The following is a 12620-nucleotide window of genomic DNA, read 5'->3' as shown; positions in this document are numbered from 1 at the left end:
TGGATGGTGTCAAGATGGTGGGAACACAAAAAGAAGAATCCAAATGGCAAGCCAGAGAGATGGCTAAGTCAGGCCGGCTCTTTTGCCTTGATCCATTCTCATGACAATGACTCACCTCAGATGACAGTGTTAGTCCTGCCCTAGGATACTGTTCCCAAGGACCTATCACCTCACACTAAGCACCACCTCTGCAAGAACCAAAAAAAACAAAACAAAACAAAACAAAACAAAACAAAACAAAACAAAACTTGATTTTGTTTTGTTTTGTTTTGTTTTTTCCTTTTCTTTTTTTCGGAGCTGGGGACTGAACCCAGGGTCTTGCACTTGCTAGGCAAGTGCTCTACCACTGAGCTAAATCCCCAACCCCTTGATTTTGTTTTGAAGTTACATGCACATATATGTCTGTGTGTAGCTATGTGCATGTGAGAACAGGTGCCTTCAGAAGGCAGAAGAAGGCGTTCCCTTGGAACTGGAGTTTGAATGACAGGTGGTTTTGAGCCTCCAGCCATGGGCGCTGGAAGCCAAACACTGGTCCTCTGCAAGAGCAGTATGCTGTCTTAACATTGAGCCATCTCTCCAGCATAAGCCCCACCCCTTAAAGGTTCCAGCATGTTACATTGAGCTGTCTGGGAGACATGTTCAAATCACATGCCAGTCAGAACAGCTCGTGATGTGTTTTGCTTGCACTTTTTTTTTAGGTTACTTGAGTATAGATGTGTGTGTGTGTATGCATGCATGTGCATGTAGTATGTATATGTATGTGTGTTTGTTTGTCTGTGTGTATATATGTGTTTGTGTATGTATGTGTGTGCCTGTATATTTGCATGTCTGTGTATATGTATGTATGCACGTGCTTGTATGCATGTGTGTGTATGTGTGTACGTGTATGTGTGTGCCTGTGTATTTGTGTATTTGTGTGTGTGTCTGTATCTCTCTCTGTGTGTGTGTGTCTGTGTCTGTGTGTGTGTGTGTGTGTGTGTGTGTGTGTGCTGTCATGCATATACACCATGTGGAAATCAAAGGGCAATACTAGGCATTGTTCTTCAGGTTCTATCCACCTTCTGTCTTTGTTCTATCTTGTGGACTCACTGTGATGCAGGACTCACTGACTAGGCTAGGGTCACCGTTTTGTCTGCACCTCCCCAGTGCTAGGCTTGCAAGGCTAAGCTACCATGCCTCGCTATTGTTTGACATGGGTTTGAGCTCAGGTAGTCAAGGCAAGCATGTCAGTGACTGAGCTATTTCTCCAGTCCCCATCCTTACAGCAGAATCCACCAATCTCCCCTTTGCTGATATTTTTAGAAAGATTTCCCTCAGTTTAAGATGAAATATATTTCCCTATACTTTTTGGAAGTTGTTTTGTGGTTTTATTTACTCAGTCTGGGACTTATTTTATAAAAGGTACTGTTTTCTTTTGAATGACCAGCTTATCCAATATAACATATTAAGTGAGTCCTACTTTCCTCTGGTCATTAATGCCAGCTTTATAAAAAGTATGATGAGTTTTCGGGAGGATTGTGTCTATTTCTGAGATGTCTTTACACAGCATTTATTCACTGTCTGCCAATGTCACATTACTTAACTGCTACAGCTAATAACATCTGGCAAAGAAAAGCCCTGTAAATAACTTTCTAAACTAAGTAACAGCAACAAAAAACCATTTAATTATTTTGTTTGTATGTTCCTGAAGACCCGAGTTCAATTCCGAACACCCCATGTGGTGGAAAGAATCAACCCAAAAATAGTGGTGCATGTGTGCTCGTGTGTAAAAATTTTGGGGCTTGAGATCATTGGTAGAGTACTCACATCATGCACAAAGCCCTAGGTTAGAGCCCTAGCAAGGCATGACAATAGGCACGGAGGCATCTGCATGTAACTCTAGCAGGCAGGGGATCCAGAATTCTAGGTTGTCCTTGGTTACCAACTGAGTTGGAGGTTAGCCTTGAGACAGTCTCAAAAAGGAAAGGAAAGGAAAGGAAAGGAAAGGAAAGGAAAGGAAAGGAAAGGAAAGGAAAGGAAAGGAAAGGAAAGGAAAACCTATGGGAAATCCTTACCTCATACAGAACAGAGTGAACCTCCTTTACTGAGTCTTTGAAAGCACTCTTAGAGGAAAAAAGCCCACACTGTTAGAAAGTTGGGAATGTTATATAAATTCACCGAGAAGTAAATACAAGTAGCCAATTCACACATGGGGAAAAAAACCTCTCTCAAAAATGTAAACCAAAGCATGAAAGAGAAAAATTCATCCACAAAACTGGCATAGACATTCGGCATGATGCTGGCTTCCAGTATCCTGTGTTGGGGAAACAATACACAGGAACTGCTGGGATTGCCCAACCTTCTCCAGTGCCAGCTTGGCACGATAGATTGAGAACCTCAAACATATTCATGCTCTAATAAAGGATATAATGATAGATGTGTCCAAACATTAATCTTGAAGTATATTTATTTATAACTGCAGTACACTGAAAACAACTTGTCAAATAGTAGGGCATTGTTTAAATGGATCCTGGCGCACTCAAATGCTGAAATGTGACACTGCCACTGAAAACCGTGGGGCAGAATTATTTGACCTGGGAAAATATTGATCATGTGTTGCTTAGTCAGTGATTCTCAGTACATGAGAATCCCGTGGGGGAACCTTTTGCAATGCTGATTCCCAAGGCCCAGGGCTAAAGATTCTAATTATATTGGTCTGATCTGGGACCCAGGCGCTTGAATCCTTTCAAGTTAAATTAAAATTTGACTTGGAGACAATTATAGATCCACATGCAGTTGTATAAAATGATACAGACTTGGTTACTTTTCTCATAGCCATGATAAAAGGCTCACAGATCCAGGATGCCGTCTATCAGGGTGAGAATCAGGGCAGATGAGCTTGAGGTGACTGGCCACATTGTATCCACAGTCAGGTAGCAGGGTGAGATGAAGGCTGTGCTCACCCAGATTCTTCCTTCCTTTTTACTCAGTCCAACATCTGGTCCACAGAATGATGCCACCCACATTTAGGGAGGGTCTTCCCACCTCAGTTAACTAATAAGACCACCTCTCACAGCTGTGTCTGAAGACTCATCTCCTAGGTGATTCCAGGTCCTGTCAAACTGACAGTTAACACTAAGCATCACAAAAATTCCAGTATTCCCCCCCAGTAGTAACATCTTGAAAAACTGCAATGCAATGTCTTCAACAGGATAATGACCTGGGTTCAGTCACGATGAGAAGCACTAGCACCAGGAAGAAGATTCCTTGTGTTATCTTTACGGTGTCTGTTCCATCTCAAGTCAATGCCCCAACTCCTGTCATTTACCCTTGGGGGGGGACCACTAATTTGTTCTCACTAATTATGTACATGTTGAAGTGAACTGACCTATTTTCTTATGACCTCTGTAGGGCTTTTCCTCTGTTTTATGGCGTTGAAGATGGAACACAGGTCCTCATATATACTAGACAGGTTCTCTGCTTCTGAGCTCCCCTCTCATCTCTCAGAGGGGATAATTTTCATGCTGTCTTCCACTTAGGTGACCCTGTCCTCTGACCGCCAGCTGCTGAGCCCATCATTTCAGTTGCTGTATATTTTTTAGTTGTAATACAGTATCAGTCAGGGTTACTGTTCCTGTGATGAAACACTGTAACCAAAAACAAGTTGGGGAGGAGAGGGTTTGTTTGTTTGTTTGTTTTACATAACCAATCACAGTGCATTGAGGAAAGCTACAACAGGAACTCAAACTGGGTGGGAACATGGAGGCAGGAGCTGAGGCAAAGGCCTTGGAGGGGCTCTGCTAACTGGCTCTCTCCCTGTGGCTTCCTCAGTCTGCTTTCTTAGAGAATGCTCGACCACCAGCCCAGGGGTGGCCCCGCCCACCATGGGCTAGGTATTCCCCCATCCATCACTATTAAGGAAATACCTCACAGGCTCGCCTACAGCCAGACCTTACAGAGGTATTTTCTCAGTTGAGGTTCCTTCCCCTCAGTTGACTTTAGCTTGTGCCAAGTTGACATAAAACTAGCTAGCGCAAACATGACCCTGAAGGTACCCTTCGTGTCTTTTAATTCCTTGGCAAGAATTTTTATTCCTTTGTTTCAACTATGCACATAATAATTATTCAAACACCTTTTTATTATAGCTGCTTTAAAATATCAGAAGATTTTGACATCTTGTCAAAATTGATAATCCTTGTCAATCATCTTGTCAATTGATTTTCCTTTTAGATATCCTCTTGATTATGGATGAAGGGCAAGTTTGACTATATGCATATTTTCACATATTATATTATGAGGCTTTGAGCCTCTAGTGTGGTCGAATGAGGCAAAAGCAAAGCCAGGTGTGCTGTACTGGGATTCTGTGCGTCCGATGGCTCCAGCCTGCCTGCTCTTCTCTCGACAGAGATTTCCAACCTTCACATTTGCCTGGTTACTTTTTGTCACCTTGACTTAAACTAGAACCACCTGGAAAAAGCAAACCTCAATTGAGGAATCACCTTTATCGGGCTGGACTGTGGGTCCATTTTCTTGACTGATGATTGCGTTGGAAGGGCCTAGCCCTGGGCAAGTGGGCCTACATTATATAAGAAAGCAAGCTGGGCTAGCCATGGAACATGCCTGTAAGGAACACTCCATGATGTTTGCTTCAATCCTGCCTTGGCTTCCCTTGATGATGAACTGTAGCCTGTAAGCCAAATAAACTCCCAAGTTACTTTGGGTCATGGTGTTTAGCACAGCAACAGAAAGCGAACTAGAATGGTGTTATACACAGTGTCTTAGATTGTGAACTGTGCTTAGGAACAGAAAGAATTTCTACTCCACTTTTCTGGAAGTAAATGTTACCAGTGTATGTTTTTAAAGGCTCGCCAAGTGGAATATATATATATATATATATGATTATATATTATATATTATATGTTACACATGTGTATGTTAGCTTATATATAAATCGATATATAATATGAAAATATAGTACAAGTATATATTTATATATAAACATATTGCATTTAATATAGATAATGTATTATATATTATGTTTCATATATATAATATGTACTGAGTTAAGAATCACTGGGATGTAGGCTTATATGTTTGTTAACCTTTACTGACAACTTGTTGGGATTTAGAATCACAATGGAAACAAATCTCTGGGTGAGACTGTGAGATTAGGTTAACAGATAGGCGATCATCCTAAGTATGTATGGTAGCATTTCATGGATTGGTGTCTTAGACTAAATAAAAGGGGGGAAAGAAGCTGAGCCCAAGAATTCCTTGCTTTCTGCCTCATGACTGGATGCAATGGGACCAGCAGGAGTAGTGCATGTCCCATCACGATGGGCTGTGTTCCTTGGAACTGTGAGCCACAGTAAAGCCTCCCTTCAAAGCTTAAGTCGTTCCGGTTAGTTATTTTGCCACAGCAAGGATACAAACAGCTAATATAGCATATAACCATCTTTATTATAAGTTATTACTGTGGAATAGTTAGGGCTCAGGGGAAGTTAGTGGAAAATTCCCCATGCCACCTCCCCAGAATCCCCCTGTGACATCTCACAGCCTGTTTTAGCACTGTTAATTCTAATGCACTAGTTTGACTCCTACTTTAATTGTGCCCATGAATTCTATCTTTTTTTTCTTATTTTTGCTTCACAGCTCCACTCACATTATAAGTACCCTCTACAGGACAGCCACTAAAACGCAGGAACATTGAGAAGTCTTTTACTGTCCCTGAAAACCATTAGTGTGACACCTTCATTGTATGCTCCCATGGAGGCCGAATCCTTGTGCAGCATTGCATGGGATGTGTGTTCTTATGTGTTCTGATGTTTTGGCCTCTTGGACACCTGGCTCAGGAGTTCCTCTCTGGGGCTTCAGGTGCATGAGCATCTTTGACTTGCAAACCATCTAACCTAGAACCACACTCTTCCCTCTGGACTAACCCTAGGATGCAAAATTCCTTTGCCGTAAGCATCTCAGGGCCAAGCACCTGGCATGTAGAGCCCGCTATTTTGAAACTGCTGAAACCATCCAACCCAACATACCCTACTACAGAATGGCAACATTTGTGGCACTTTGGAGACCCCGAAGGTCCTTAGAGTGAGTTCTTCAGAGGCAGACCCTGAAAAGGTCTTTACTGTTATGGGAGTTAACCAGTAGGAGGTAGGAAATTATACAGGGAAGAGAAAGGAGTGGATAAATGATGCCATCTTGTAAGTGAGAAACAGAATCTGAAGGATACAGTGTATACAGTCACCCGTGATTTCACAATGCTCAGTCACTGGACTTTAAGATGTTATTGCTTAGCAATATTGTAGCATCTCCATTGTGTAGGTGCTTTCTGCAAAGCTCAAAACATAAGGCTGGCTACTGATATAAGCCATCTCTATGGCTTAGTTAGTTTTTACCCATCTTTACCTTTGCATGCTTGAAAGAATCTATTATCTATAATTATTGGCCCTTGTATGAAAAGAGATGGGCATAGTCATATTTATGTATATTAGAGAGTTAGCCCATATGAGATGATTCAGGTGACTGGCAAGCCCACTATGTATGGAGCAGCCTAGCAAGATTATAAACTGGGGCAGGAGAGCAGGCAATCCCAATCAGCTATTCTTCTTAAGGGGACCTCAGGTTTTGCCTTTAACGGGCTGAAGCTCCCAAGCTGAAGAGAGCAGTTTCCTTTCACTAAGTCAGTGGTTTGTAGATGTGATCTGCATCCATCCCATACCTTCACGGTCACACCCAGCGTTTGATTGAACAACTGGGTGCTACAGCCTAACCCAGCAGACACATAAAATTAACTGTCACAGCTGTCAAAACAGTGACCACTGTGGGCTACTGGGTTTCAATGCCGTGGGAGCCTTGGACACACATTGGGATGATCCACCCATGGGAGGTTATGGAGCCAGCATATAATACATCTACCCTTCTTAGCCTTTGTTTCCAGAGTAGGGAAAAGAGGAGGGCTAGATAAGCAGCTTAAAATGCTAGAGGAATCTCCACAACTAAATAAAGCAAGTGCTGGTGGTTAGGAGTTGGCAGACAAGTGTCCAGAGCAGTTGGGGTGAGAGACGGGCAGATATTTTGCTGTAGGATACCTCTGTGGATGAAGTGCAGAGAAAGGAGCAGAAAGAGGCCAAGATATAAAGGGTCATGTGAGGGTTTGAGTCTCTGCACTGAATGTAGTAGAAAGGTCTACAGTCATTTTTCATTACACAAATGGGATGGATATTAGTAACCCAGTCCGGATACCAAACTCCCAGGGTTGTTTAATTCCTTTATATAAAATGGTGTGACATTTGCATATAACCTACAGACATTCTTTTGTACACTTAAACCATTCCATGGTGCTTATAATACTACAGTGTAAATGGTTGTTTAGGGACCAGTGACAAGAAAAAGAAGTTGTCATGGATTCAGATGCTATCTTAACTTTCCATTCAATGTTGTACAGGTTTCCAGATTCAGAGACTGAGGGTCCAGAGGCCATGATGATCAGCTCTGTGTGCCTAAAAGTGTTGGGCCAAGCCAGAGGAGTATGGGGCCACTTATAAGAGGATGATTAATTCAAGTTGCAGATGGCACTGTTAAGGAGTACAGAAGCAAAACAGACACTGGGGATGTTCAGGTCCCTAAAGCAGGAGATCTTGGTGTTGACCTGGGGTGGTGGTTTGAATGTGCTTGGCCCAGGAAGTGGCACTATTAGATGTGGCCTTGTTGGAGTAGGTGTGGCCTTGTTGGAGTAGGTGTGGCCTTGTTGGAACTGCCTTGGTGGGGTGGGGGGTGGGCTTTGAGACTCTCCTCCTAGCTGCCTGGACCAGTCTCTCTTCAAGATGCAGAACTCTAGGCTCCTCTAGCATCCTGTCTGTCTGCACGCTGCCATGTTTCCTTCCAGGAAGATAATGGACTCAACCTCTGAACCTGTGAGCCAGCCCCAATTAAATGTCTTTTGTAAGAGTTGCCTTGGTCAGGTTATCTCTTCACAGCAATGGAAACCCTAGCTGAGACACAGGCATACTGTGGAGCACCGAGCCTGGTATGGTGGGGCATATAACCCAAGTACTGAGGTGTGGAGACAAGTGGATCCAGGGTATTTCCTAGGCAGACAGTCTGGCCAAAGGTTCAGAGAGATGCCGTCTGAAAAAAACAAGGTAGAGAGTAATCGAGAGAGATAACAAGCATTGAGTTCAAGTCTCTGCATACATACATATGAGCTTTTTTCTACACACACTATACACATACACACACACAATATACACACATACTACATACACACATACCACACACACACACACAATACACATACTATACACATACACACACACTATACATATACTATATACAAACACACTATACACATACTATACACACACATACACACACACCACACCACACACCACACACCACATACCACACACACATACACAAGTAAAATAATAAAATAAATTCTTTAAAGAGACTCAACTGTTAAGAAGATGTATTGTTCTTACAGAGGACCCAAGTTCAATTCTCAGCACCCAAATCAGGTGGCTCACAACCTCCTGAAATTCCATTTCCAGAGGATCTGACACTTCTGGTCTCCATAGGTACCCCATCCTCTAATGACATACATACATACATACATACATACATACATACATACATACACATGATTAAAAATAAGTCTTTTAAGCACCCTCATTTTTAAATTTCTGGTGCTCCAGTGTGGACCAGACAGCTCGGGAAGTCGCCTACAACCTGTCTGACCGTGAAGATGACCTCACGATGACTTTGGCTGATGCCTGATCTGTTTCCACATCCTGGGATGCTTATTGCATAACCAGAAACCTCCTATTGAAAATACAGCTGGAAGATGTAGTCAGTGGAGGGTAACGGTGGAAAACACTCAGACCTCTCAGTACCACAGTGAGACCTGGAGAGCAAGGGACTGAGACGTCATTCTCCTGAAGCCTGTCACCTTGAAACCGATGCTTTTAACCCTCAGGATTTCGTTGTCCCCAACATAGGATGTTTCTTAAGCTTCCACCTGCTTTTTGTGTTATATGTTGTTTTGTCCACTGTGGGAGACAAAGGATAGATTTGCCCGGTAGGGGAGGGAAGAGGTGGTGTTGGGAAGAGGAAGGTCACACTAGGACTTTGGTCACCATCCTTGCTTTTAGGAAGGCAGGTGTGGTGGGAAAGTACCAGGTGGGTTCCATGACATTTTATGAAACCAGAACTTTTGCACCTCTTCCTCCTCCCCAACCCTAACTCCATGAGTATCTGCCTCCGGCCCAGGTGCAGAACCAGAAGATGGGAGTAGATCATTGCGACCAGACCTGCTAGGCTCCCTTTGCTATTGATATGCCAGAGCCCAGGCTGCATGCTGGGCATCCCTCGGGATGTACAGCCTTTTTCTCAACCTAAAAGCTTAGGATAGAGAAGGAGAATTTGTACTTGACTCTTGATGATGAACACCATGTGGTATTCATGTCCCACTCTGTACAACAATTGGTTTGTGTGGTAGGCAGAATGACAGTGCCCCAAAACATCTAGATGCCAATCCTTGGGGTTTAGAAACTTGTCGTATTACATGTAAGAATGAAGGCTGTAGCGGGGACTCAATCAATTATCCTTGAGATAGAGAATTATCCAGGTGGAGCCAATCCAGTCACAGGTGTTCTCAGTGAGGAAGAGGGAGGAAGAAGAGTTAGAATCCAATAGAATCAAGGGGCTGGCATCATTAGAAAGAGCAACCAGGGGCTGGGGGGGGTGGCTCAGTTGTTAAGAGCAGACCAAAGTTCAATTCATAGCAGCCATGTTAGACATCTCTCCATCCTCTCCGGAGCATCTGTGATGATTTTTATATGCTTGGCCCAGGGAGTGGCACTATTAGGAAGTGTAGTCATGTTGGAGTAGGTGTGTCACTGTGGGTGTGAGCTTTAAGACCCTTGTCCTAGCTTCCTGGAATTAGCTTCTCCTAGCTGCCTTCAGAATAAGAGGTGGGACTTTCAGCCTCTCCAGCTCCAAGCCGGCCTGGATGCTGCCATGCTATATCACCTTGATAATAGTGGACTGAACCTCTGAACTTGTAAGCGAGCCCCAGTTAAATGCTCTCTAAGAGTCTCCCTGGTCATGGTGTCTATTCACAGCAGTAAAACCCTAACAAAGACAGCTTCCAATGCCTCTAGCCTCTGTGGCACCCGGATTCATGAGCAAAGACCCATGCTTATGCAGACACATGTCATCCTTTCCCAAACCCTGGGCTTTTAATCAACTCCCCTGGGCTAGGTGATTCATTGTTTCAAAACCCTCACAACTATCAGATCAGCCCTGCAGTCTTACGTGCACCTACTCAGAGAGGAGTCAATTGGACACCCCCTTCCCCCCCGCTGACTATGTCCTTCAGGTGGGTGTCTTCCTATGAGTGTTCTCTTACCGGACTCTCCGGTTCCCCATCTAGTGAATTATGAGATTCAGCTCTGTTGTCCCCGTGGCACACTTTCTTGAGGTCTCAGGTCAGAAAGGTGCCTACTGTAGTTGTCAATAGAAACCTAAATCCTGACATATATACACAGGCATGCACATACACATGTACTCAAATGCGTGGGCAAGCACAAACACACACATTTGCATGCATGAGTTATATTAACTAGTCCTTTCAATACATAGATTGCATTTAAGATTTTTCTATTTCTCACTTTCCCTTTCTTGGTGTCTATTTGTACTTTTATGTTTTTCTCTTTTTGCTTACTGTGTGTGTGTGTATGTGTGTGTGTGTGTGTGTGTGTGTGTGTGTGTGTGTGTGTGAGATATGGCCTTATATGCACATGTATGTGTGGGTATGAATGCCAGTGCATACCTAGGCCTTGGAGCAGAACAGACTTCCAGTGTCCTGCTCTATCTCTCTCCACTTCTTTTTTTTAAAATTATTTTTGTTTTATGTGCATTGGTGTTTTGCCTGTATGTATGTCTGTGTGAAGATGTCCAGTCCCCTGGAAATGAGTTACAGACCATTGTGAGCCACCATGGAGATGCTGGGAATTGAACCTGGATCCTTTGGCAGAGCAGTCAGTGCTCTCTTAACTACAGAGTCATCTCGAAGTGCTCATCTTGTCCTCTTAAGAAGGCCTCTCACTGAGCCTGGAGCTTGAATGTTTGGTTAGGGCTGCTGGCCAGCAAGCCCCATGCATCTTCCAACCTCCTGCCTCTCACCCCAACTGGGGATCTAAATTCAGGACCCCCTGCTTATACAGGAAGCTCCCTTCCCATGGGGCATCTGCTTCCCTTTGATTTGCTTTTGTGTCCCCTTTTCCTTGAGTTGAATGAACAGTCTGTTTCCTTCAGAACTTGCTTGCTTAACACGGTTGCTTAAGGGTTAGCATTTTTCTCTGACACATGGCTGGTAAGGTCTTCTTTCCCAGACAACCTGCTGTGTCCAGGGCCAACTCTGACTTTGCAGGCTTTACTGACTCATGTTCCCAAAGCCCCTGGGGTTCCAGACACCGTGTCTTAATGGAGGTACATGGAGTTCAGAATAGCTTTTCTGGGACCTTCTCTTCTCCAAACATTCTTGATAGACTTCAGTGAGAGAGAGCACCAAAGCTCCCCTTCTTTCCCCAAAGCTTAGCTGTGCTCCAGCTCCTGATCCAGAGAGGGGAATGGTCCTCCCTGTACAGGGTGATTTACATGGAGCAGAGAAAGGGGTATATGTGGTAACAGACATTGTTTTTCCACTTGCTGTGAATTGCCGATGTTCTTCAGAACTTTGTGTTGCTGGTGTGTGCTATTGAGATCTTTTAACCATAGATGTAATTTACCCTCTACTGTGAAGTGCTGTACTTGCATATCTGGAAGGCTCCTTTTGCATTTGGGTTGAAAACATTTGTCAGCTTGTTGTTGTTTTGGTTTGGTTTTTGAGACAGCATCATACCATGTAGCCCAGGCTGGCCCTAGGGATCCTCCACCACCTTCTGGATGCTGGGACTATAACCTTAAGTCGCCACACTAAGCAAGACTTGCACTCAGCCATACTGCAGGACTCGCTCTCTTTAAAATAATAGGATGTGAGTTAAAGCGACGGTGCATAACTAGGTATGCTACTAGAATTAACTCATTCAGAGTCACATAAGGAACACGGATGCTGCTGTGTCCCGATGGACTCAGTACTGAACTCGGGTCCCAAGAGGCTACACTTCATGCCTCCATATTCTCAGCCTCTGTCTGTCTGTCTCTGTCTTTCTATCTCTGTCTCTCTCTTTCTGTGTCTCTGTGTCTCTCTGTCTCCTCCTTCTCCTCTCTCTCTCTCTCCCTTCCTCTCCCTCCCTCCCTCTCCTCCTCCTCCTTCTCCTTTCCCTTTCCCCCTCCCCTCCCCCCTCTCTCTGTTTCGCATAGCCCAGACAATGTGTTATAAAGCCTATGCTGACTTTAGATTTCTGAGCCTCCCCTTCCTGAGTGCCGTGCTAACAGTACCATGCCACTACATCTGGTTTTATGCAGTGCTGGGGATGGAACCCAGGGCTTGCACACTAGGCAAGCGCGCTACCATTTGAGTCTTATCCCCATCCCTCACACATTAAAAAAAAAAATTGTTTCAGGCTTCTCCACTGAATGTGTGCATTTATCAGACTTCTCCTGAAGTCCAACAGGCCAAACCCAATTTT

This window comes from Rattus norvegicus, chromosome 1 (assembly GCF_021556685.1).
Source record: "Rattus norvegicus strain SHRSP/BbbUtx chromosome 1, alternate assembly SHRSP_T2T, whole genome shotgun sequence".
Classification (NCBI taxonomy): domain Eukaryota; kingdom Metazoa; phylum Chordata; class Mammalia; order Rodentia; family Muridae; genus Rattus; species Rattus norvegicus.
The sequence above is the reverse complement of the archived record's forward strand: the minus strand, read 5'-3'. Positions refer to the sequence as shown.